Source organism: Lagenorhynchus albirostris, chromosome 5 (genome assembly GCF_949774975.1).
Source record: "Lagenorhynchus albirostris chromosome 5, mLagAlb1.1, whole genome shotgun sequence".
In the NCBI taxonomy this organism is placed as follows: Eukaryota; Metazoa; Chordata; class Mammalia; order Artiodactyla; family Delphinidae; genus Lagenorhynchus; species Lagenorhynchus albirostris.
Window position 1 is genome coordinate 98,226,019 of NC_083099.1, and position 27,658 is coordinate 98,253,676.

At 38.2% G+C, this 27,658-nt stretch overlaps 2 protein-coding genes across 8 annotated transcripts in view; one reads left to right on the forward strand and one right to left on the reverse strand.

Moving 5' to 3' along the window:
* Positions 1-27,658, reverse strand: part of CMSS1 (cms1 ribosomal small subunit homolog) — a 382,900-nt gene that overhangs the window by 126,076 nt on the left and 229,166 nt on the right. The window lies entirely within an intron of this gene.
* FILIP1L (filamin A interacting protein 1 like) overlaps positions 1-27,658 on the forward strand; it is a 287,005-nt gene that overhangs the window by 55,704 nt on the left and 203,643 nt on the right. The window contains exon 2 of one of the 4 annotated variants that reach the window (XM_060150678.1): positions 21,992-22,038. The exons of the other annotated variants lie outside the window; for them this stretch is intronic. The gene's annotated coding sequence lies outside the window, so the exon portion shown is untranslated. The remainder of the gene's footprint in view (positions 1-21,991; positions 22,039-27,658) is intronic. 4 annotated transcript variants of the gene reach the window in all.

Sequence of the window (27,658 nt, forward strand, 5' to 3'; positions counted from 1 at the left end):
GTTCTTCATATATCTAAAGAACAAGATTAAAAAGTAAGTTATTTATAACTTTGTCCCACTCCATGTGCAGAAAGTTTTCCTAATATACACTTACATGATTGTTGGGGGGTGGTGCCTTTCATTTTTGCCTTTGTAAAAATTTAAAATATAGTTATTTTAAAATCTGGTTATAGAAATAAACATAGCATTGATTTATCCATGGGTTCTCGGTGTTAATACTTTTTCTTTGGTTTTATGTCTTCATGTCTTAGACCTCTTTTCTCATACCAGCCTGTAATTGCTAGTCTAAGCCTAGAGAAAGGAAGGAGAGGCTTCATCTGTCTCACTTAGAAGTTCAATTAATAAAGCCACAATAACACAAACAATGCCATAAGGCCTATTGTCCAGCTGGATGCACTCAGTTTTAGACGGATACATACACACATTCACATAACACCACCAACTATCATTACCACCACCACCCAGACCTTGGACCAAAAGCCTCCCCTACAATTTTGTACATATAAATGAATTTCTTTTAAAAGTGCTGTTCATTAGGAAGGGTACTGCTCTATATCATTTTTGGATGATTTCTAGACTATAGATGTCTGCTCATGCAAAACTCCAATGGAGTACATTACTACAGCACACGTGTGCCATACTCAGTTACATACCAAGAAAGTTTAAACACATCTGCTCAATACAAGTGTATATCATATGGTCCTCGTCAGCTCTGTGGGAGCTGAACTCTCAGACCACAAGTTATGCCCATTGGTAGCCTAAATAACATGACAGATAACACATATATCATGATAGCATTATAGGTCATTTAAGGGTGTACACGTAAACTGCGTGTGCTTCCTGTGTGATATATTTTGTATTTATTATATATTTATAATATATATTCATGTATAAATACAAAAAATATTTTATATTTCACATTATGAAAATGTCATTAAACACAATTTATATTTATACACTGAGGTATAAAAATGAGGTTTAAAAAAATTTTTTTTTTTTTTGCAGTACGCGGGCCTCTCACTGTTGTGGCCTCTCCCGTTGCGGAGCACAGGCTCCGGACGCACAGGCTCAGCGGCCATGGCTCACGGGTCCAGCCGCTCCGCGGCATGTGGGATCTTCCCGGACCGGGGCACGAACCCGCGTCCCCTGCATGAGCAGGCGGACCCTCAACCACTGCGCCACCAGGGAAGCCCCTATCTTTTTTTTAAATTAATTTTTATAGGAGAATAGTTGCTTTATAATGTTGCCTTAGTTTCTGCTATAAAGCAAAATGAATCAGCTATACATATACATATATCCCCTCCCTTTTGGACCTCCTTCCCATTCAGGTTACTGCAGTGCATTAAGTAGAATTCTCTGTGCTATACAGTATGTTCTCATTAGTTATCTACTTTATACATATTATCAATAGTGTATATATGTCAATTCCAATCTCCCAATTCCTCCCACCCCACCTCTTCCCCCTTGGTATCCATATATTTGTTCTCTATGTCTGTGTCTCTATTTCTGCTTTGCAAATAGGATCATGTATACCAAAAATGAGCTTTTAAAGAAGATTCTGGATTATTCTAATTGCATAGCATATGCTGAAGTATAAAAATGAGCTTTAAAAAACTGCAACAAAACAGAAGGTGGGGAAAAAAATACTGGGGCTGACAGAATGATTATCCATTCACATTTCTGATTTGTGGAAAGGGTTTCATTGGTCTCAACAACTATTTTGATAATATGTAGATATGTGACAATTTAAAATTAAATTTACACTAATAAAATATCACTTATGTGTGTTCTCTATATTGAGGGTAGGCACAAGATTGTTTTCAAGAAAGGATCTTGCTGCCTAAAACATTTGAAAACAGCGAGTTTTGTGGAGGGCATTCCAGAGCTGACTTTGGACCAAATTCTGACTTCTGAACACTTTCATCCACAAGGAACCACCTCTATGCTCCAAGAAACGAGTCTCACAGAGGCATCTTCCTGGGTCACAGGTGATAATTTAACAAGACCTGGGTGGGGATAGGATTACAGAGACTTCTCTAAAAAAAAGAAAATCATGAAAACGTGCCTGATCTAATTTGGATTTATCCATAAACAAATAAACATTCCACTTTAGCATTAAAACATGGTTAAAATCAGTTTTAAGAGATTTTACATTTTCATACAGAGCATTTCACACAAATCTAATAAAGATATGACTTTCTCTGAAATTGCCCAAGCTCTCTGTCACTATAAGCTCTTAATATATTAGAAGGTGCTCAAGAAATGTTGGTAAATGAGTGAACAATTAAAAACCATTTGCTCCTGAACACTGCCCTATGATGCCCTTAATAAATTTATTCCACAGGATGAGTCTGGGTGATTAAAATAGCATGCTCTTTTTCACTTAGGCCAATAGGAAGCTTAGAGTTAAATTTGTGATTTACTTCTAACAACCATAAAGGACCCGAAACTATATATTTCGGTTTCCCACTCTTATCTCTGGCTTTATATTCCAATTACTCCAATTCCCTCAACTAATTATTTTATTCTTCTGTATCTCATGTGCTTTGGAAGTGAGGTAAAAATAGACTAATAAATAAAAAGAAGAATCTTTCTTAAAACCGTTAACACCTTACTAACCTCTCCTATAACACTGGGTGATTTTTTAAAAAGCTCTCCCCAATTAACCCTTCTATCTTTGGTAAATTCTGGAAAACCCTAGGGTTTCATGGGAAAGTTAGAAAAGCAATGGCCTAACCTCTGATCTTTGTTGGGTCTGCTTGTCCCTCGAAAGGGGGGCTATTCCTCTGAGGCAGTACTAAATGAAACAAGAGATTGGTCTGTTTGCTATTTCCCACTGGATTTAGACATCAACTTTATTTTGGCCTAACGAATTTATGCCTAATTTTTTTTTTCCTATGCTCTTTTATTCTCTTCAAGACATAATCCATTTAGGTTTGAAAAAAGTCTATTGTGTGTGTGTGGTAACTTTCATTCCAAGACACAAACAAAAGTGCTTTTCAACAACTGTCCATGTCTATATTTAAGCAATTAGTTTAGACCATCATGTCAAGCCTTATACAATTCCGCACAACTGATCTTCTTTAAAGAGTAAAATACAATTTAAGAAGCTGAAAGTAAGTTTAACTTTTTAGGAGAAAAACCTGGGGCTAGACAGGAAATTCTGGAATCCCAGTCTTTGTCCATGTACAGGAGTTAAGAAACATAAAACCCACCTGGACTTGAAGGCTTCCTTCAGCTGAGGTGTCAACAGAGTGAAATGGATTCCTGACTTGGGTTTTGTTTTCTCTCTCTAAATGGCAGTCCAAAAAAATAGTGTAAGAATAACCTGGCACCTCTTTTGCCATGTGTAGTTTCTCTCCTCACACCGCGTGCTGGGATGTGTCACCATAACTTTGCACCCACAGTTATGTCTTCGGAGTGGCCCCTGAAATGGAGTGAGCTAGCTGTGCTGGCAGCTTGCTCTGGTTAGCTGCGGCTGCTGGCAAGAGTGGGCTCCACTCTCCCTTCCTCCTCTTCTCCCCCTCCTCCCCTCCTCCCAAACAAATGCGTCACCTGGCTGCCACACTGGAGTGGTTGCAACGCGAAGGGTCTGAGGGTGAGGGAAGGGGAGAAATCACAGGGGCCATGTGACTAAAGCATAGCCAAACAGGGATGAATAAGTGAGCTGACTTTAACTCTGCTGCTAGTTTTCCTGGTAAAATCGAGACCACGGAAGAAGGTATGTGGTCCAGACTTGTCTGTCCCCTTCCGTGAGGGCTGTTTAGCAGAGCTTGGGATCCTGTCGTTTGAGAGGAGGACAGGACAAGAATGGAGGAAGACGATGCAAACAAAAGTGGACTTGGACTGTGGCTAGGTGGTCCATACATCCCAGTTTGCCTGAGATAGTTCTGTATTATTGTGTCCCCTTTTACTCTCAAAAGCTCTGACCCAGTGTCTCTTAAGAGGGCATACTTTGCTGCAGGGGGACAATTCTTCCTTTCAGGAGACTGCTTTGCTCACTGTAGACAACTTAGCAGACCTACCTCTGTCCCCTAAAGGGCAGCAGCATACCTCCCTCCACCCTATCATTTTTTGCCCACCCTGTCATTCTGACAAGCATAAACGTCCTCCCTCTTTTCAAGGGCCTTCTGGGGACAGTAGTAAAGCCCTGATGCAGAGCCACTGAATGTTCTCTCAGTGAAGAATGAGTAAGGTGAGGCTAAGAGAAGTGAAATGATTTGATTAAGGCCATTGCTAGAAAATGGCCCAGGAATGAATTGTTTCTTGGTTTTATATACTGTGCTCTTTTCAGGACAAAACTCTATTGTCCCATGGCACACCTATAGTTGAATCACTGTCGGCAGAGGCCCAAACTGCAGGGAAAGAATATACATGTGGTAATACTAGTGTTTTATTTGTGACCACTTACTCATATGTAGTCAGTAGCTTCATAACCCTTGCTAGTTACAGAGGTGATCAATAATAATGGTATTTTTCAAGAGGACTTGATACTTTAGATTTTTAAACATATAATATTTGGAGCTAAGTCATAAAAGCTTTCCAGAAAAGGAGAGTAGTGTTGTCATTATTTTTTAAATAAATGAAGCTTAAAGAGGGATTAACAGCTAACAACACTGGCACCAATAAATATGCTTTTGAAGAATCTTTTATTCAAGGAATTAAAAATCTTTTTTTCTTCTAAAAATGTTTAGGATATGGTATTCTCAAATGAAGCCAATAACAACACCTTGCCTCCTATAGTTCCTATTAGTTTCACTTCCTTAATAAGACTTAATCCTGAAAATAACCCTAGGAGGCAGGCAAAGAAGGTATTATTCCCATTCTACTGACTGAGAAATTTTAGTGGCTTGCTAGAGGGTTGGACCTCCAGTCCAGTATTCTTATGTTATGTCTTGGAAACTCAAGTCAGGAGCACTGTTGAGAGTCAACTATTACACTTACTTAAATAATTCTGCCTCTTTCTCCAGCATTTAGGAGAAAAATATTATTTTTTTCCTCCACATAATTACTCATGGTCATTTATAGTTGCTAACAGCAGGACTCCTGAACCACGGGGAACGGGCACACTGAGTCACTTGCACACTCACCACTCACTGAGGACTTGCTTTGCGTCAGGCCCTGGCTGAGGCACTGAGGCTTCAAAGGCTCATCAGACCCGGCCTTGCCTTTGATGGGTTCAAAAATATCTTGAGAGCACCTTTAGTAATTTTGATCAGAGCTGACTCACTTCTATTAACTTGAGCAGATATGGCCAAACGGTTCACTGTGATTGATTGGTTGTGCCCAGGCCAGGATCCTTCCCTGGGATGCCAGGGAAGGATTTTCTTTCACTAAGCCCTCTTTCACTAAGCCCTCCCCTCACAAAAACCCTCAACAACAACCAACTGTAACATCAACCCCAAACCCTGGGGACACAGCCTTTGTGTAGACAAGTTCTAGAAATAAAACGATGGCGCACCAGTCGGACTACTACTGCTACACTAAAAAAAAAAGGCTGTTTACTTTGGTTTTGGTGATGACACTGAGAAGTACAATCTGACACTTTAATCTACACTGCCAAAGAACAATAATTTTCCATTTCTCTTTTTTAGACACATTTGTGGCAGGAGCAGGAGTGGAGTGCCTAGAACTAGGCTTCTATACAACTCTAAAGTAGCTGCTGGGATCTAAATTGCTGTAATATTCTCTTCGAGCAGTTTCAAATATTCTAGAGATTAGATTCATAGGCTTATGGAGATTTGATTAACTTGTTACTGTGAATACAGACAACTGTGCAGCTTTGGGGGGAAGCCCCCACGTCATAGAGCCTCACCATCCCCTAGCCTCTCCCTTCCCTCTTCTTAATAAATAAATAAATAAAGCAAGCATGTGGCAAATATGTTTCTATTTTTCCACCAAGAACACAGATGTGACAGCTTCTTCCCCTTCTCTTCTCTCATCCTCCCCAGCTCCGTCTTCTCCCCTCCCTACCAAATGACCTCATCCCTGCGCAGAAAGGACACCAGCTGCAGGGAGGGTCTGCTCCACCAAGCGGGATCATTATCACCATTAGTAATGCCAAGAAGCCCAGACGGCCTTGTCCACATGTGCAGTGTGTTATAGCTCTGCGGTCTCCCCACATCCACAACCAGGTTGCTGTCTGGAAATGGAAAGGCTTTGCCTTCCTGAAAATAATGTTATCAAAAGACTGTTTAGATATTTCTTAACAAATCCATCAGTGACTGTAGCAACAATGAGAAGAACCTGCTAAGATGATGAACCTGGTGGCAGCCTCAAAAGTCATTTGAGTACAAAACTCCCATTTAAGAAAAGTGAAGACACGTGATTTTTCAGGGTGAGAATTGTAAGAGCTAGTTTGCAAGAGGAGGGCTGCCTAGAAAATAAAAATTAGAAAAAAAAAATTCTAACATACTGGCAAAGTAAAAGCTAATGTTATGATCTCTGTTTTTACAGGCGTATCCCTATAGATTCATGTTCATTTCTTCATGCACTCATTCACTCTTCCATTCTCCTGTCTGCCAGTTAGTGCCAACTCATTCCAGAGAACGAGGCTGTGAGGTTTTATCAGACATATTAATAATAGCAATTACCATATACAGAGTGCCTACTATGAGCTGGACACAGGGCTATGTGCTAAATGCATGCCTCTCAACCACTTTGCACAGATAGATCATCACTTCCATGCTACAGATGAGACAACTGAGGCTCAGTCAGAGAGGCTTCCCGGGCCCTCTTCTAGAAGCATGCACTCTTCCTAGGTGGTCTCGTCCATACTAATAGCTTTAAATATCATCTATAAGCTGTTATCCAATTTATATCTTCAGCCTAGACATCTCTTCTGAGCTCTAAATATATTCTTATAATTACCTGCATGACATCTTCATTTGGATGAATCACAAGCATCTTAGATCAAAAAAGTCCAAAACTGAACATGGGATCTACTCTTGCCCCCTACCCCCATCCCACCTCACCCTCAGGCTAGGCTCTTCTTCAAAAGTTTTCACGTCAGAAGTAGCACCTCATGTCAGAAACTGGAAGTCATCAGTGACACCCTCTTCTTATGCAATGCCACCAAACCAGGGAGCCACCGAGTCTGGTAAACTCTACCTCCTAAATCTGTCTTGAATCCATCTATTTCTCCATTGACTGCTACCATCATCTCTCACCTGGAAAATGTCATTAGCCTCACTGGTTTCCTTCTTGCACTCCTCTAATCCACTGTGTGATGAGATAAAAAAATTAAAGTCAAACCTGAATATAATCATGTTTATACCCCACCGCCCCCCCTACAAAAAACCTTTCAATGGTTACTCATTGCTATTAGAAAAGACCAAAACTTTTGTCAGTGCCTACAAGGCCCTGCTTAATCTTGCCGCCCGCCACCCCCACCTACTTCTGTAATTTTCCACTTTCCTCTCATTCACTGGGCTCTAGTTTAGCTTGCCTTCTCTCATTCCTCTTTTGCACCAAGTTCCTTCTTGACTCTGGTCTTGGAGGCCTGGCCTTCAGCCTGTGATGCTCTTACACTTCTTCTTCATCTGGCTAACTCCTACCTACTCTTTGAGCCTCAGGTTAAACATTATTTAACAAAATAGTCTTCTCTGTTCCTTTGATTCAATTAAATTCCACATGTGTTTCTTCTATATTTACTATGGTTGAAATATTTATTTGAATGCTTGTTTTTCTTTGGCTTCCCCAAGTGGAGATAAACTCGATGAGGTAAAGAAAAGCCATGTCTGTCTTGTAAACAACTATATTCATCATGCCTAGCATAATGCTTGGAACATAGAAGATGCTCAATCAATACCTGTTAAATGAATAAATGAGGCAAGTAACCTGCTCAAGGTCACAGGATTTGAACTCAAATCTGTCTGTCCTAAAGCACATTCTCTTTTAAAATCTTGCAAAGCAGAAAAGAGTACTTTATAAATTCAACATATCATAATCAGTTTTAGGGATGTAAATTTCCCAAGTCTCAAAGTTCTGATTGACTGAAATGGATGGATGGATGGATGGATGGTTAGATGGTTGAAAGGAATGGGGTCTGGGAGTATGGTGGGATTGGGAGGAACCTATCTCCCATAGTATATGTGACATAAAAACATCTACTGGCCTGCATGAGAAGTCATAATAGAGAAATGAGAGTATGGATGCGAGAGAGTAGATATTATTAGAGATTGCTGAACTGCTACAAGCCTGAACAAAATAAGATTTAAAAACCAAGGAAACATGGGCTTCCCTGGTGGCGCGGTGGTTGAGAGTCCGCCTGCCGACGCAGGGGACGCGGGTTCGTGCCCCGGTCCGGGAAGATCCCACATGCCGCAGAGCGGCTAGGCCCGTGAGCCATGGCCACTGAGCCTGCGCATCCAGAGACTGTGCTCCGCAACAGGAGAGGCCACAACAGTGAGAGGCCCGCGTACCGCAAAAAAAAAAAAAAAAAACGCAAAAAACAAGGGAACAAATCTTTAATATGGCTGAAAAGAGTAAAGGCAAAGAGATTTTGAAAAGCCAAGATATCATCTTTTATGGGGGAAGAAAAATTACTGAAGGTGGTTTTTGCATCTATCTTCTCTCCTTCCTCGTGTGTGTGTGTAGGGTGTGGTACAGATAGTGAAGGATGGGGTGAAGGATGGACTACTGGGAATACCTGAAAAAGGCTTCTTTGAGCTTTGAGGACTGGGGAGTAATTTTTTTCCATCTGAGACCTAGGATATTTGCCTCCATCAGTACTATTCTAAAAACATTCTCTGCTGGGTAGTCTGTCATTGACCCTCAGATGGAGTGAGGAGAGATGAGTACAGAAGAGTCTGATCAGCACAGGCTAAGTTAGGCCCTTATTCCTTGATTCTGTTCATGCCGTCCAGTTTTCTTCTAAAAAAGTGCAGGACTTCACATTTTCCGACAATGAATGTGGACTTGTTACATTTGCCCTAGTTGTCAAGGTCTGGGAACTTTGGCTTTGTTCCTCTCCTTCAATCCATTTATTTTCTTGAACTGTCCCAGCTTCTCACAAGTTCTCAATTATTAGGAACTTTAAAAAGTTTATTTCTCGTGTTTGTGTGGATGAAATGGTGATAACAATTAGGTGATCAGCTTTTCGGCAAAAGAAAAAAAACCCAAAAAAACAAAAGCCACTTTTCCACTTCCCTCTCATGTTCTCCATAAAAGGCAACAAAACCCTTCAGTAAATTCAGTATCATGCAACATGGTTGGAACTGTTCTAATTACATTATCTGGTTAATAGTGCCTGAACCACACACAGAGTACCAATTTTCAAAGAATGGAAATAAAATACACTTAGTAGTAAAATGATACAGGAGTCTAACATCTTTCTTTGATGAATCAGTAGGTGCACAAGGATCTTGTAGTTTTGAACATGTTGATCATTTGATTGCATGATGGTGCTTAGGGGCTGGCTAATGAAACATTAGATAACAGAGTTCACAGTACCTATTATTGGCGGGTCACAGAGCCAACTGTATTTTTCTACTAGCTGGTTTTCTATTAGAATACAAAAAAATGAAGCTTCACATTGAGTTTGACATTTATGGTGCTAAGTTCTGCGATCAGATAATTCTGTTTGTTTGAAAGCTTTGGAGGTGTTTTCTGATTTCAGTTACTAATTTTTTTCCTCCAGTGTCATAAGTTTTGCCCTTTTCAGCTCCTTTAATATTTAATAGTAACTTTAAAGACAAAGGTCTAGCATTTCTATTGACCTCACAACATTATAGGAAAGGATCAAGATCCTGAACTTATGGCAAAAGAAAAAGGGACGCAGAAGAGACCTATGTTAGAGGAAGAGGAGTGACAAAGACAATGTAACAGAGAACAGAGGAAGGAATGGCTCATGCCCTCACAGTTCATGAGCAGCAGGCTGTGTGCCTTTCTGTTCAATCTTTCCACGGCCATTATTTTAAAAATCAAATTGTAGTGGGGCCAGCATATGAGCGACTATCATTTTGAAAGAAGAAAAAGCTGAGAGAAACCAAGGCACAAAGTGAATTATTCTTTCCCTGAATTTTACAGTTTAAAAAGATCCCCAGTAGACCTAAAACCATGTCATGTAGCCATAAAATACTCCATTTCACCCCATAGCTGGGCTGTCTGCACTCATTCCCCACTCCCCAAAACGAATGCATACAACAAATTCTATTATTTTTTTTTGTAGGGCAATTGTTGATTAATGAATCATCTTTCCTGTAATTTTTATTTTTTGTAGACTTAGTTTGGCTAGGTTCCCTGGCATTCCTGTTGCGGTACGTAATGGAAAATTTGACCTCACACTCTTTGCTTTTTTGTAACATCACAAAACACTGATATAAGAGGGTTACAAAAAAGTAGCTTGGAAATGAAGGGATGCACAGAAAAAAAAAAAAGCTCAGTGTGGAAAGGAACAAAGATACATTAAATCATCTGGAAAGTAAATATTTAGTTTCATAGACATGAAGTTACATTTATCTTCAAGAACAGCTCATTTGTTACAGCTTAGGATGTCACAGTGTTTCCATCATAATTCTGCTTTTCTAAAGAGATTATAAACCAGACACTAAAAAGCCATTCTCAAAATTAATTTGGAACACAGGCAGACCATTTTGTAGATCCTATAAGTTCTTCCCAAAATGGTGATTTAGAGAGAGGCGGACAGAATAAAGGTGTCAGTAAGTGATTTCTTGCATTTACTCATATCTGAGTTGAAATAAAAGCTTGGCAATCACCCTTCTGTGATCACATCCAAGAGTCTATGGAAAATGTAACAGGTCATACAGAGTCAACTTTAGTACTGTGAAACTTGGGGTTTGGCAGTAGAGACATGTTTTAGGACAGGTCTGTCAGCAGAATTCATAGTGGAATGAACAAAATGGTTGTTAAAACTGTCTTTTTACATTTTAAAATAATGAGACTATACTTTCTAAGATGAGACTATACTCTCTTCCCAAAGGCAAAAGAATCATTTCTTTAAATGCATAATCCAGACTCAAGAGGACACTGACCCAGCCACTGACTATGACCTGAGAAATTTATCAACTTGACCACAATGGGAAGAGTCCCATATAGCTCCAGCACCAACCTCTCAAAATGCCACAGTGCCCTGGTATAGGGTATCCAATGAGGTGTTTCATGATAACAACATAGGGTGATGTGTATATTGTCAACCCTCACAGTCCCATGGTTGTCAGAATGCATATACAGAGTGTTCAGCTTATTAATCATCTAGATGTGCTGAAAAAAGGAAGAGGGGAAAGAACAGATGCAGGGAAGGCTGTACAAATCACTACTTCATTACTCAGGCTGCTGGAAAATGTGCAGATGTTTCTTGATGTTACCTAAGTTGTTTCCAAAACCACTGTCACATCTATGTACTCTTCCCTATAAAAATGCAGCATTATTAACTGGAACTATACAAATAATTCTCAGTGGAAAAAGCTTTAATATGCCACTTATGGGCCGGATGAGTAGTCTTTATCTAAATAATAATGTTTTGTTGTTGTTGTTGTTGTTTTTTAGAAGAGGGAGTTAAACAGGAGAACCATGAAGTATGCAAATAAGCCACAAGAGAAGAGTTTCTCTTTGTTCAATTTTGTGTTGTAAGTGGTAACAGATGGCTACCTATTCCAAAGACTGTCATAGGTTCCTACTTCTCACTGACTTTGGCAGATACAGGAAAAAAAAAAAAGAAGTATTCAGACAGCTTGGAGTAATTCTATTTATCCACTTATAAAATGCAGGTGGACTGATAAAGAAAGCTTTTAACTGCAAAGAGAACCATTAGGGAAAAAATTATTATGTGTCATTTAATATCCTGTTTAAGGGAAGTATGAAATCTTGGTCAAAAATAATTGGTGGGGCCTCCCTGGTGGCGCAGTGGTTGAGAGTCCGCCTGCCGATGCAGGGGACACGGGTTTGTGCCCCGGTCCGGGGGGATCCCGCATGCCGCAGAGTGGCTGGGCCCTTGAGCCATGGCCGGTGAGCCTGCGCGTCCGGAGCCTGTGCTCCGCAACGGGAGAGGCCACAACAGTGAGAGGCCTGTGTACCGCAAAAAAAAAAAAAAAAAATTGGTGATATATAAAAATATCAACTCCTGGGAGTATGTTCTTCTAGATTCTTTTGGATTCCTAAAAATTTTCTAGGTCTTATTTGGTTTCTGGCTTCCCTGATTTACTTACACTAATCTTACATTAATTTGAAATAAATTTTACCCTTCTACTTCCCATAGGGTATTAAACCATATTGGTATTCTGGTAGAACTCCATTTAAATCAGCTTTATACTTTTCAGCTCTTTCTCCTTAGGCAAAAAATTTTGTGTGCATGTGTACCTTTTCAGAGACATTTCATTCATATGCAGGCAAAAACATATACTGTATACATATATTCTTTCCTCCTTTTATTATATGTGAATGGTAGCATTCAATATACACTGTTCTGTACTGTGCTTTTTGGACTTAACAGTCTACCTTGGAGATCTTTCCATAACAATACATAGACTTTTCCAGTCTTTGTATATGGAACCATTGTATTCCACCAGTATTAAATGTCCTTAGGGAAGTACATTTAGGTTATTTCCGATCTTTTGCTGTTACAGACAATGTCTGTTTTTATTTTTTTGTTTTTTGAATTTTTGAATTTCTTGATTTTTTTATACAGCAGGTTCTTATTAGTTATCTATTTTGTACATATTAATGTATATGTATCAATCCCAATCTCCCAATTCATCCCACCACCACCCCACCCCCCGCCACTTTCCCCACTTGGTGTCCATACGTTTGTTCTCTACATCTGTGTCTCTATTTCTGCCCTGCAAACCGATTCATCTGTACCATTTTTCTAGGTTCCATACATATGCGTTAATATTCAATATTTGTTTTTCTCTTTCTGACTTACTTCACTCTCTATGACAGTCTCTAGATTCATCTACATCTCTACATATGACCCAATTTTGTTCCTTTTTATGGCTGAGTAATATTCCATCACATATATGTACATCTTCTTTATGCATTCATCTGTCGATGGGTATTTAGGTTGCTTCTGTGACCTGGCTATTGTAAATAGTGGTGCAATGAACACTGGGGTGCATGTGTCTTTTAGAATTATGGTTTTCTCTGGGTATATGCCCCGTAGTGGGATTGCTGGGTCATATGGTAGTTCTATTTTTAGTTTTTTAAGGAACCTCCATACTGTTCTCCATAGTGGCTGTATCAATTTACATTCCCACCAACAGTGCAAGAGGGTTCCCTTTTCTCCACACTCTCTCCAGAATTTGTTTGTAGATTTTCTGATGATGCTCATTCTAACTGGTGTTAGATGATATTGCATTGTAGTTTTGATTTGCATTTCTCTAATAATTAGTGATGTTGAGCAGCTTTTCATGTGCTTCTTGGCCATCTGTATGTCTTCTTTGGAGAAATGTCTATTTAGGTCTTCTGCCCATTTTTGGATTGGGTTGTTTGTCTGTTAGTTTTTAAATTAAACCAAACCACTTATAAGAAAATACATTTGACTGACTAGTTTTGCTTGTTTCTACTTCCTACTGCCATTCTCTATAAAATGGTAAAAAAGAAAAAAAAAAAGAAAAGAAGAATTAGAAGAGGCAAGATGGGGTCTTGGCTAATCGGCTTTTGGATAATTGAAAATCTTACTCTTTTTTAAATTTTATTTATTTTGGCTGTGCTGTGTCTTAGTTGCGGCACACAGGATCTTTGTTGCAGCATGTGGGACCTTTCAATTGCAGCATGTGGACTTTTTGGTTGCGGCATGCATGCAGGATCTAGTTCCCCGACCAGGGATCAAACCTGGGCCCCCTGCATTGGGAGTGTGGAGTCTTACCTACTGGACCACCAGGGAAGTCCCCTTACTTTTTTTTTTTTTTGTGGTTATTAGAGCAGTATTTTTAGGATAGGCTCAAAATAATAGACTCATTATCTCATTAGTATTCTTATTATTCCTGTAAAAGTTATAGTTTAATGAGAGGAAGATAGAAAAAAGGGAAAACTCAAGAAGTTCAGAGCCAGTTAGTGGAAAGAGCAGCTCTCCTAAAGCCTGGCTTCACATGGCCTGAAAAGCTACTCAGGTAATTGGAAGAGAGAAATCTGAAGTAGAGCCTCAGTTCTGCAAAAGCTTTAATCTGTATTATGGAGCAAGTTATCATCACCCTCATTTTCTTCAAAAACATTTAAGCACATACTCATAAACAGCTCTATGTGAGGAGCTTTGCAAAGCAAGCCAGCCAGGTACAGCAACTCTCAGAGGAACAGATAAAACAAATGCAGGTATGCCTCTCTTTACAGATTGGGGTTTGGGAAACTATTTTTATAAATTTTATAATTTTAACAGAAAAATTGTTACTTAAGGGATTTCTGTAGCAAATTTGTTGGGAGAAAAGTTTTTATATCTCTCAGTTCATCTTTGGGTATGACTTTAAGATTTCCATATTTTGAGTTGGATTTATTTAAAGTGAAGACAACTAACTCTGTCTGTGTCTATGTGTATGTGTATGCATATGAGTGTAGTTGCTTTGTTTCAGCACTTAAAATTTTTAAATTTTGAAATAACTGTAAACTTAAGAGAAAAGTTGCAAAAATAACATAAAAAACTCTTTCATGTTCCACCCAGATTCACCAAGTGGTAAAAATCTGCTACTTTTGCAATTTATTCTCTCATATATACGTTATTTGTTTTTCTAAGCCATCTGTGTTGCAGACATCATGTCCTTTTGCCCCTAAATATTTCAATGTATATATTCAATGTATATTTTAAGAACAAAGGTAATCACTGAGTTTAAGACACTACAATAAAAGTTAGGAGACTTACATAGTCACATTATTATTATTTACTCCACAGACCTTATTTGAATTTTACCAACTGTCCCAATAATGTTCTTTCTGCAATTTTTTTCCTAGTCCAGGATCCAAACTGGGATCACACATACACGTAAATTTTCATATCTCTTTGGTTTTCTTTAATCTGAAATAGCTCCTCAGCTTTTCTTTGTGTTTCAGGGCATTGACAGTTTTGAAGAGTATCTTTTAGTTTGGGTTTGTCTGATATTTCCTTAACGTTAATTCTGCATTTCGGGGGACAAGAGTATCACGAATGTCTTTCTCAACGCATAACATCAAGAGGCACATGATGTGGGACTTTCCTGGTGGTCCAGTGGGTGAGACTCCGTGCTCTCAATGCAGGGGGTCTGGGTTTGATCCCTGGTTGGGGAACTAGATTCTGTATGCATGCCGCAAATAGGAAGGAGTTTGCATGCCGTAACTAAGACCTGGTGCAACCAAAAAAAAAAAAAGAGGCACATGATGTCTGTCTATTATTGGTGATTGTAATTTTGATCACTTGGTTAAGGTGTGACTACCAAGCCTCTCCACTCTAAAGCTAATATTCCCCTTGGCTATTAGTAAGTAATTTGTGGAGAGATTCTTTGGGATATGTAAGTATCCTGTTCCTCACTACCTTTTACTTTCTAGTTTTAGTATCCATTGACGCTTCTTCTTGCCTGAATCAATGTAACTATTGGTTGCAAAATGGTAATTTTCTAATCTACCATTCATTCCACATTTATTAATTGGCATTCTACTGTAAAAAAAAGCTTTTCCTTCTTATGCATGTAGTATCTTTTAAATTTATTGTTGCTATGGACTCACTCATAGATTCTTTTTTTAAAAAGTGAAGTATAGTTGATTTACAAGAGTGTGTTAGTTTCAGGTATACAGCAAAGTGATTCATACACACACACGCACACACATATATTATACATATATCACATTATTTTCCATTATAGGTTATTACAAGATATTGAATATAGTTCCCTGTGCTATGCAGTAGGTCCTTGTTGGTAATCTATTTTATATATAGTAGTTTGTATCTGTTAATCCCAAATTCCCAATTTATCCCCCCCCACCGTTTCCCCTTTGGTAACCATAAGTTTTCTATGTCTGCGACTCTATTTCTGTTTTGTAATTAAGTTCATTAGTATCATTTTTTTAGATGCCACATGTAAGTGACATCATATGATATTAGTCTTTGTCTGTCTGCCTTACTTCACTTAGCATGATAATCTCTAGGTCCATCCATGTTGCTGCAAATGGCATTATTTCATTTTTTTATGGCTGAGTAATATTCCTGTGTGTGTGTGTGTGTGTGTGTGTGTACACTACATCTTCTTTATCCATTCATCTGTTGATGGACACTTAGGTTGCTTCCACGTCTTGGCTATTGTAAATAGTGCTGCTATGAACATTGGGGTGCATATATCCTTTTGAATTAGAGTTTTTATCTTTTCTAGATATGTGACCAGGAGTGGGATTGCTGGATCATATGGTAGCTCCATTTTTAGTTTTTTTAAGGAAACTCCATATTGATTTCCATAGTGGCTGCACCAATTTACATTCCACCAACTGTGTAGGAGGGTTCCCTTCCCTCCACACTTTCTCCCCCACTTATTATTTGTAGATTTTTTGATGATAGCCATTCTGACTGGTGTGAGGTGATACCTCATCATGGTTCTAATTTGCATTTCTCTAATAATTTGAGCTGTTGAGCATCTTTTCATGTGCCTGTTGGCCATCTGTATGTTTTCTTTGGAGAAATATCTTTTTAGGTCTTCTGCCCATTTTTTTTTTATTGGGTTGTTTGTTTTGATATTGAATTGTATGAGCTGTTCACTCATGGATTATTTTATTCAATGGGTTGTATTCCATTATTAGTAGTAATTTTGTTGCTGACGTTGTTCCAGATTTGGCTAGTAGGAGTCCTTTCAAGGGGTTCTTGTGTCCTTTTGACATGTCCCCATCATTTTTTGAGTACTCCCAAACTTCCTGGCATGAAAAGATGTTCCAAGGCTCATCCTGTTTTATCTCCATCAACCATGCAGTCAGCCATTTATCCAAGGAGCACTGGTTCCTTTTAGTGGGAAAGGAGACTTAGAAGCCAAAAATCTAGGCTCTATGTATGCTCATTGCTACTGGATTTCATTGCTTTAAGACCCTTGTAGTGTGAATGGAACTAAGAAAATTTTCACGCTTTAAAAAGGTCTTCATAAAATTAGTTCTAGAGGCTCATATTATAAAATGTCCCTTTTATATTAGGTTTTTGCTATGTTGAAAGCTGGTTCAGGAGTTTTATTTATGTTTGGGTCTATGTTACAATGGACATACATTATAATTACAATACATTGACTACTAAACATTATTACCCCAGATGGATTTGATGAGCTCTCTGAGACAAGGACATGTCTCACTCATTTTTCAAATCTCAAAGTCCAACAAAGTTCCAATCACATAAGATAATCGATAGAAATTATATGATGTCTGGGATTTGCTTCCTAAGAATCCAGTGTGGAGGAAAAAGTATAGATATAGCAAAGTTGACCATAAGTTGATGACTGCTGCAGCTGTCCTGAGGGTTCTTTTTTTCCCACTTTTCTCTATATTTAAAATTTTGCATAATAATGAAACAATTTAAATGGCCATTTGTGACAATGTGGATGGACCTCGAGGGCATTATGCTAAGTGAAATAAGTCAGACAGAAAAAGACAAATATCATATGATCTCTCTTATATGTGAAATCTAAAAACAAACAAACAAAAAAGCCCAAAACCCCAAGCTCTTATATACAAAGAACAGATTGGTGGTTGCCAGAGCTGGGGAGAAGGGAGTGGAAGAAATGGGTGAAGGGGGCCAGTAGGTAATAAATGAATGAATGAATGAAGTTCAAATCTGTAACTTAAACATAATAAGCACATAGAAATTTTAGCTGATGTTTATATTTTAAAATTATTCCCACATACATGGCTTGAGAGCACTGCCCTAGTTCTAGGTAGGGTTTTCCGAGATACCCTTGGCCTCGGGAAGAAAGGAGAACTAATGAACATAATGTCGTGCTGTTCTAAAATCTCTGCTCATAGAAATTCCAGAATCATCCAGGCATTTTTTTTGGAATCCCAACAGAGTGACCCCATATATATGCTGGAATTCCAATCCCTGGAATTCTAAGTACATATGACAGGAATAGGGCAGGTTGTCATTCCAATGTCATTCCCAGAAATACATACCATAATTCCTTTCCATCTTGTATTAGCTAATGGAGTGGGTAAGATGTGTAACCAATTCACATATATTCAGCATGGTCTTTTAATTAAAAGGTTAATAGATTTTTAGCTTTTGAGTAAAAGGGAGCTGTGCTTTTTGCTGGAAAGTTTTAATGTTTCCCTAAAATATGGGGGCAAGCACTAAAAATTATTCTGAAGAATATGGCCATGATCTTCTCTTGGCATTTTATTTATCTGTTTTTGGTTACACAAAACTCAAGAAGTTCACTTTAATCCCATGAATACAATTGAGGCTTTACAAATGTTGATCACATCATAATACTGTAAGATTTATCCTCGATTTTATGGGTGTTAGAACAAATACTTTTCCAGTTTACCTAGATCTCTCTAAATTTATAAACATGTTTTTCTGAGAAAAGCTAGTAGCATTGAAGGTCCATTATCCTGCCACACAGCTCAGAATATCATGGTCTAGAGCTGTATCATCCATTAGAGTAGCCATTGGTCACATGTGGTACCAAGTACTGGAAATGTTGCTGGCTCACATTAAGATATTCTCTAGGTATAAAACACATAGCAGATTTCAAAGAATTAACAGAAAAAGATCATGTAAATATATCATTAATAGTTGTTTTGAACTGACTTCATGTTGAAATTATATGTTGATATAACAGATTAAATAAATATAATATTAAAATGAAAAAAAGGGATGATAAAAAAGTTTTCTCCAAAAGCATTACATGAGAGTGATAGGAAAAAAAATTAATGAAACAATTGAAATGCAATCAATAATACTTCCTTCTCTGAATGGAAAAAGTTTCTGCCTCTTCTACAGCTCAATTTCTTTATCACTTTGGTGTGGTTAAAAAAAAGTCAAAGCATTTGGATTACCAGGCACCAGAGGCAGTATAAGGTTCATGTGAATGCCTCTTCATTTAAAATTTAAGGAAAAAAATGCTTATGGAATGCTCATTCATTAAATAATTTAATTTTTTCATTATATTTGGTCTAAAGGACTTGAAACTGCCCATGGTTTTTCCTGTCAAATCACTAGTCTAATCATCTTGGAAAGCACTAACTTGAAACATAAATAATTTGGATGGTCATTCTGAATATGCATTTATGATATCAGACCAACCTCTAAAAAAATAAAATAAAATAAATAGGCCTTAGAACTTTCTAGAGAAAGACAAACCCAAGTATTTTGCTGAAGAAATATATGAAGATGGCTTTTTCTTGACATCCCAAGTTGTTTTCTGATCCTTAAATAACTGATAGTCAAAACATTAAAATGGGAAAGTAGAAAACTGCAATCATTGAGATATCCTACTCTAGGGGGAAAAAAATAAAATGTGTTTATACATTTATATGTATATACTGCTCACTGATCAGAAGGCTGCTTATTTAACAGAAAGCCTTGTCTTGTAAAGCATTCTGCTTCTTCCCATTAGGAAAACTGACACTGATATTCTTTACCAACATTACTTCAAGAAAGTCTCTTTTGAATTATGAGGGTTTCCCCACCATAAATCTGAACTCACTGACTTATAGTCAATATTTTCTGTCAAATTAAAAAAAAATGTGTGTCTGCTTAGTTTTACTGACAAGGAAATATACTAAAGTGACCAAGAATAGTCAATTCAGGGCTTCCCTGGTGGCGCAGTGGTTGAGAGTCCGCCTGCCGATGCAGGGGACACGGGTTCGTGCCCTGGTCCGGGAAGATCCCACATGCCGCGGAGCGGCTGGGCCCGTGAGCCATGGCCAGTGAGCCTGCGTGTCCGGAGCCTGTGCTCCGCAACGGGAGAGGCCACAACAGTGAGAGGCCCACATACCGCAAAAAAAAAAAAAAAAAAGTCAATTCAGACGGGATTTGAGGCCCCAAATAATTTTCTCCATTATTCAAGCAACAGAAAGAACCTTTTAGGGTTATTGAAACTAAATGACAATTTTTTAACCAATGGTGATTTAAAAGGTGCATTCCTTACAAAAGCTAGTGTGAAAATGCTAGTGAATTCTTTCCATTATGTCTGGGTACAATCAGAATGCTCACAATCTGTAGCCTGCACATTGCAAATAAATACAGACCAAATAACTTCGTATTGCTGCCATGAGCATAGATTTTCTCCAGACAGCTAAGTGGTACATTAGCACATATTTGTCTCCTGGCTGCAGCTTTTTTTCTCCCTGATTTCCCGGACATACTTGGGACAGTCTAGAAAAATCAATGTTGTGATACATACAGATCAGGAAATCATCTCTTGATGGAGTCTTGTGTCTGTAATCATCAGCATCCAGTCTTGCCAATGTCAGTGGATGATGATACAAAATTACTTTTTTTTCTTAAGTGTATTAATGGGTTATTAATGTAAGCAAAATAAAGCATGGCAGGGTGAATAACAGCAACCATATTTCTTCAATAAAATATCCATACTGTATGTCTGGTTGTGGTTTCAAAGAAATCTGGATTAAATAACATGATTCACATATGAAAAGGCTGCTAAAAACTGGATTTTGGTATCATTCAGTCATACATAAAACAGCCACTTTTGCACTATATCTCCACATTTAGGAAAAATGAAACTGTTTCCTCTGAGACAGGTATACTGGATACTTGAATCACGAACACAATTCATGGAAAGAACAAAATTTAGAGGGACAAGAACAGGGCTAAGTCACCTCATATTCTCAATATACCAGGGGTTTTTATTTAATTCTGATCCGTCAAAGAGGCACTATCCAAAATTCATTAAACTTTCCAGTTTTCCTACTGAAGATCTGAAACACTCTCATCATAATATGTGCTTTCCAAGTTACTGGGTAAGAATTCCGGGTACTGCAGTTGAGGGGCAGTAAATGTCTTGGTGTAGATAAGTTAACAAAGAGCTCAAGTTAAGGAATCCAGGTCTTGCAGACAGTGTTTGCAGTGGAAGTTTTACAATGTTACAAGCCTTAGTCATGACCTTCAAGAAGATAACTGCAAGCTCTAGGAACTGTGATTTTCAAAGGGGATGTGGGAATGAGGGTTTTGATGGAAGCTTTCCAGAGCTGCAGCTGCTGAGCTTGTGGGTTTTTCATTGGTTGCCACTTGACAGAGGTAGGGTGGGAGAATAATTCTTTGAGGGCAAGTTCAGACAGTGAATAGTTCAAGGCTGCAGCCTGCCTAGGAACTGTGAGCAATGAATGGACACAAACCACAAATGTTAAAAGACACAATGGGTTTGATTTTTCAAGGTTTTAAGGGGCTGAAATCATTCTATTACTGTATAATAGCCATGCAGAGCAAAATTAACATGAAGTAATTAATAACAGTCAGCAACAGAGTTGAGGATGTTTTTTCCAAATTCTGTTCTTTTTTGCCACCACTTCTCATCATGGTAATAGTATAGTGGAAACAGCATGAACTTTTGTGTCAGGGAGACATAGATTTGGCCCTGTTACTTTGTGTGTGTGTGGCTGGGCCTCAATTTCACCTTCAACAGGAGACTAATATCTACCTTGCAGGGTTGTGCTTTTTGTTTTTCAGGAATCTTTTTTTTTTTAAATTAATTTTTATTGGAGTATGGTTGCTTTACAATGTTGTGTTAGTCTCCACTGCACAACAAAATGTACAGATATGCCCTCCCTTTTGGACTTCCCTCCCATTTAGGTTACCACAGTGCATTAGGTAGAGTTCCCTGTGCTATACAGTATGTTCCCATCAGTTGTCTATTTTATACATAGTATCAATAATGTATATGTGTCAATCCTAGTCTCCCAATTCCTCCCACCCCACCCCTTTCCCCCTTGGTATCCATACATTTGTTCTCTATGTCTGTGTCTCTATTTCTGCTTTGCAAATAAGATCATCTATGCCATTTTTCTAGATTCCACATGTATGCGTTATTATACGATATTTGCTTTTCTCTTTCTGACTTACTTCACTCTGTATGACACTCTCTAGGTCCATCCACGTCTCTACAAATGACCCAGTTTCATTCCTTTTTATGGGTGAGTAATATTCCATTGTATATATGTCCCACATCTTCTTTATCCATTCCTCTGTCGATGGACATTTACATTGCTTTCACATCCTGGCTATTGTAATAGTGCTGCTATGAACATTGGGGTGCATGTGTTTTTTTTTTTGCGGTACGCGGGCCTCTCACTGTTGTGGCCTCTCCTGTTGTGGAGCACAGGGCTCCCGACGTGCAGGCTCAGCGGCCATGGCTCACGGGCCCAGCCACTCTGCAGCATGTGGGATCTTCCCGCACCAGGGCACGAATCCACGTCCCCTGCATTGGCAGGTGGACTCTCAACCACTGCGCCACCAGGGAAACCCTGCATGTGTTTTTTTGAATTATGGTTTTCTCTGGGTATATGCCCAGTAGTGGGATTGCTGGGTCATATGGCAATTCTATTTTTAGTTTTTTAAGGAAACTGCATACTGTTTTCCATAGTGGCTGTATCAATTTACATTCCCACCAACAGTGTATGAGGGTTACCTTTTCTCCACACCCTCTCCAGCATTTATTGTTTGTAGATTTTTTGATGGTGGCCATTCTGACTGGTGTGAGGTGATACCTCATTGTAGTTTTGATTTGCATTTTTCTAATAATTAGTGATGTTGAACATCTTTTCATGTGTTTGTTGGCCACCTGTATGTCTTCTTTGGAGAAATATCTATTTAGGTCTTCTGCCCATTTTTTGATTGGGTTGTTTGTTTGATATTGAGCTGTTTGCAGGGTTGTTGTGGGAATAAATGAGATAATGTATGTTAGGTGGCAGTAGATATAGCAGCAGCTCAGAAAATGGTAATTGCATTACCATTATCATAAAAATTGACACTCCTTTGTTATAAATAACTACACTACCATCTATGCAATTGTTACAGGTGAGCTGACCTACAGAGCAAGAAAAGCTATATTCAACTGCACATAAATCATTCATACTATTTTAAAAAAAAGTTCCTTTATGGTTTTGAGTTTATAGGCTTTTTCAATTTAAATTTTATCAGTATAGCTTTTATTAAAATCTAGACTTTTATGGGTTCTTTCAGCATAGCAGAAAACATACTCTATGAGAGCTTTACAATGTCATGAACTCGCTTTTGCTAAAGAGGAATACAGTTAGCTGTTTCCTCCCTGCCTCAGACAGATTTCACAATGATTCACCAATAATGAAAACCACCAGCTGCCATTCCTAATAAAACAGTCTACTGGAACTGCATACCTTATGGCAAACTCTAAGTTACATGCCCTCTTCGTATTTCTGCCTTTCTTCTCTAAGGCCAGTTAAAACCTGCCTTTCATAAATCTTAAGAAAGTAAATCAAAATAACCAATCCTGGAATCTGACCAAATACCAACCAAGATTACCTAAAACAGAATCAAGCAAGGGTCAGGGCATACATATACCCATCAGTCATTTCCCCTTCGACATTTAAATCATCTGTCCTCCAGGTATCATATTTTGTCTCCTCATGTTTTAACACCCATGATCTTCCCTGTATTTCATATATTTCCCTAGGGCAGGGGTTAGCAAACTGTGGCCAGTGGTTCAAAATCTGGTTCACTATCTGTTTTTGTACAGCCCACAAGAATGATTTTACATTTTTAAATAGTTGGGGGAAAAATCAAAATTAGAATAATTTTTCATGACATGTGAGAAATATATAAAATTGAAATTTCAGTGACCATAAATAAAGTTTTATTGGAACACATCCATGCTCATTTGTTCACATTATTATCTGTGGCCACTTCTGTGTTCTAATTATAGGGTTGAGTAGTTACTATAGAGATCATCTGTCTGGCAAAGCCTAAAATATTTACTATCTGACCTTTTATAGCAGAAGTTTGTTGACACTGCCATAGGGGGTCTTTCTCTTGGGAGGCAGTGAGGCAAATATACTTAAGCTTGACCTCCCTGTCCAGTCAGCCTTGGAAAGGAAATAGAGCCTAGTCTGACTTTTCAGTAAGGGTGGAAGGGAAGAGTAAAGAAAAATTGGCATAGGAGACAGGAGACATGGGTCTCAGATTTTGTTTTTATGGTGGTTCTAAACAATTATGTACTCAACTTCCCTAGTCCTATAAAATGGCTACACCCTGGTTGCGTTCAGTTTCTTTCTTCTTTCTTCTTTTTTTTCAAAGAAGTTCTCTTTTCAAACAGGCTTTTATTTATTTTAATTAATTAATTAATTTTTTGGCTGCGTTGGGTCTTCCTTGCTGCACGCGGGCTTTCTCTAGTTGCTGTGAGTGGGAGCTACTCTTTGTTGCGGTGCGTGGGCTTCTCATTGCGGTGGCTTCTCTTGTTGCAGAGCACAGGCTCTAGGTGCACAGGCTTCAGTAGTTGTGGTTCGCAGGCTCTAGAGCACAGGCTCAGTAGTTGTAGTGCACGGGCTTTGTTGCTCCGTGGCATGCGGGATCTTCCTGGACCAGGGCTCAAACCTGTGTCCCCTGCACTGGCAGGCGGATTCTTAACCACTGTGCCACCAGGGAAGCCCTCTTTCTTCTTCTTCTTTTTTTTTTTATACAGCAGGTCAGTTTCTTTTGTTTGAAAAAAAAAGTCAGTCTTTCACTGCCTTATTGGATTACCATGATAATATGTGAAATACTACCCGCATCTCCTCCTTATTCTATTTCCCAAATCAATCCAGGGTCAGTGGAAGCAAAGGGAATAAGGTATTCCCAGAGGACTACAGGATGGAAGTTTAAAACCCAGTTTTAAACCTATGGAGATGAGCCCCCAGTGTGACCACATATCTACAACAATGAATAATTCACCCTGGTCTCTATAATGGCAGTACTTAGGGCATATGAAACTGAATCACTTGTTTTCTGGAAATTCCCTATTATAAGTATGACTGTTAACTACATAGTCTGAGAATGTCGATATTTGGGGAAATACCTTCTAAATTATAGCAGAAAAAAATAAGATCTAAAGCAGAAAAAAATAAGATCTAAAAATAAGATCTAAAGAGATGGTGATGGGATGGACAGAGACACTTTTATATTCAGAATAGAGCAGTATGCAGAAATCTGTATATTCACACAGATACTATCAGATGGCAAATACATTTCTAATCAGAGTTCCTATCTCATGCATTTTCTACTGCAAAGGGAAATTCCTAAGCCAAGACTAGGTTATACAGTTGCACAGTAACAATTTTATCATAATCTATTTTAAAAATAATTTTTACCTTATTGGATTATAAAATAACTAAAACTTTTTACCATTCCAAGTCCTTGCTTTAGGGTAGGAAAGGTGTTTGATTTCATTGCCATAGATCTCCATTTTGCTAACTATACAGCTGATTTATATTTGTGTGGTAGAAGAAAATTAGCAGTTATTGGATACTGGTCTAATGTAGAAGGTTAAATTAGTTATGGGTACAATGATTACTCATCATTTAAAGTGGTGAACAGAGCTTGGAGTCTTGGCTAGCTTTTTGGTCACACTGCATTACTAAATCACTTTGGAACAGGTGCTCTCAAAGGGAAAGCAGGTTCTAAGAAAAGGCTACAGTGAACGAGACATGCATGAATAAGAATGAACAATGATTTTTGTAAGTTGGGAGGACAAATAATTACTACAAAATGATTAAAATCACCTAAACTCATTAAAATTAGAGTTGGAAAAGCTCTTAGAGGACTTTAAGCCCAAGTTTCCTTCCTGGAAAGTCAACATACATGTCAGGTAGCCATTGTCCAGGTTCTGCCTCATCATTTCTGGTGGCAGTCAACTTCCCTTCCTCATCCATACCAACTCACTCCATTTTGGTACAACTCCAGTGATTACACAGTCAAAAATGCACAAGAAAGTAGATAAAAGAATACTGAGATAGAAAACAGGAGTTCCAAATTCCAACTTCAGCCTACATTAACTCTAGTTGTGTGACACTGAGAAAGTTTTTGGTGCTCTCTGGGCGTCAGTTTCCTAACTGTAAAATAGGGACTTTTCCAGTTCTGAATTTCTCTGTATCTATAATGTCCATCTCATGCTATGGAAATGAAAATCAGTTGTGAGAAAACTACAAAGACCTGTAGATTTTCTTCTTACATTTCTTATTTATGTCACACCTGGGCTGCCTCTGTATATTCCAACACTTTCTAAACTTCATCCTAACACTTGGTCTTTACCTCAGCTTTCCAGATTACATAGCTTGATTCTGCTTTGACTGTTGATATCTCAACGTGACCAGGACTCAGAATTTGCCCTTTTATAGTCACTCAATAACAAAGACTGAGCTACAAAACCCACCTTGTGGCTCAGTTTGGCTTGCAGAATTCTGAAGTTAAAAAACAAAACAAAACCCAAAACAAACAAACGAAGGAAAAAACCCTGAGAAATATTTTACTGTTCTTACACATAACTAAAAAAATTCTTAAATCTTCAACAGAATGTTAGGAAGCTGCTCAATATTTGATTTGACTCTTTTTTATGATGAGAGCATATAGGCTGGAATAAACTTTGAGCTCAAGGAAATGCTATATCTTTTATAAAAATGACAATGTACAGTCTAAGTATATATCGAATTTTTTAGAAGCAAAAATGCTATATATTTTAATGTGATAGTAACTTGGCAAAGGTTGCAAATGCAACAGAAAAATGAATGACTATTTAGCATTTTATTTATGTAACTAAAGTGGATACAGTTACAGATTGCTTTACTAAGCAATCATTATAACCTAAATCTACAGTGTTACATAACTAAAACAAAGTTTATTTTTTGTACAAATAAATACATTTAGTTATTTAAGTAAGATATTTAAAAATTAACTTTAATATTTTAGTTATAAATGTGAAAATAAACAATTTTTTTTTTACCTAATTAAGTCCAAAACCAAATTTTTTTTTTTTAAATGAAAGGAATGGAGTCTAGGTGATAAAATGACTGCTAACAATTGACTGACTTGTTTGAAAAACATCATCAGGATATAAATATGTCACACTTCAGTAAAAAGTTGCATTAAAGAAATTACCCTTATGAATAGTTCACAGTAATGAGTTCTGAGTCGTCCCACTGGGCCGAACAATAACATTGAAACTCCTTACCATGGCCTGCAAGATGTGGTCCTGCCTGCCTCTCCAGCATCTTTTCCTATCACTTTTCTCCTTCACTTCGTACTTTAGTTTCACTTGATCTCTTCCAAAGCATCAAACTTTTTTCTGCCTAAGTGTCTTTATATATGATTTTCCCTCTGTTCATAGTGCTCTTCCTTTTAATCATTGCTTGTCGAACTCTAAACTCTGTGTTGTGAAAAAGCAAGTAAAATTGTTCAAATGCTTCCTGCCTTCAGAGGTTTGGAAGCTCACACAGGAAGCTGAACTAATTCACTTAACATTCTCTAGATTCTAAACAGCGGTGCATCAGGAAAGACAGTGTTGAGGCATGAAATATAAACATGCATTAAAGTTCAGCAGGGGAGGATACCATGTGCAGGGATGGAGTGGAAGAGCTCTTCTGTTGTTTCCTGAGCAGCGCAGGTGTCATGATGCAGTCACGAAGTCTGTCCCCAAGCTACTAGGTGCAGCTGAAGAAGTGCTCACTCTTCTTCTTGACCCTGGGTCAAAGGGGGTGTAGGCTGGGTTTGGCCCACTGAAGAGATTTGTTTGGCGTGAAGTTGAAAAAC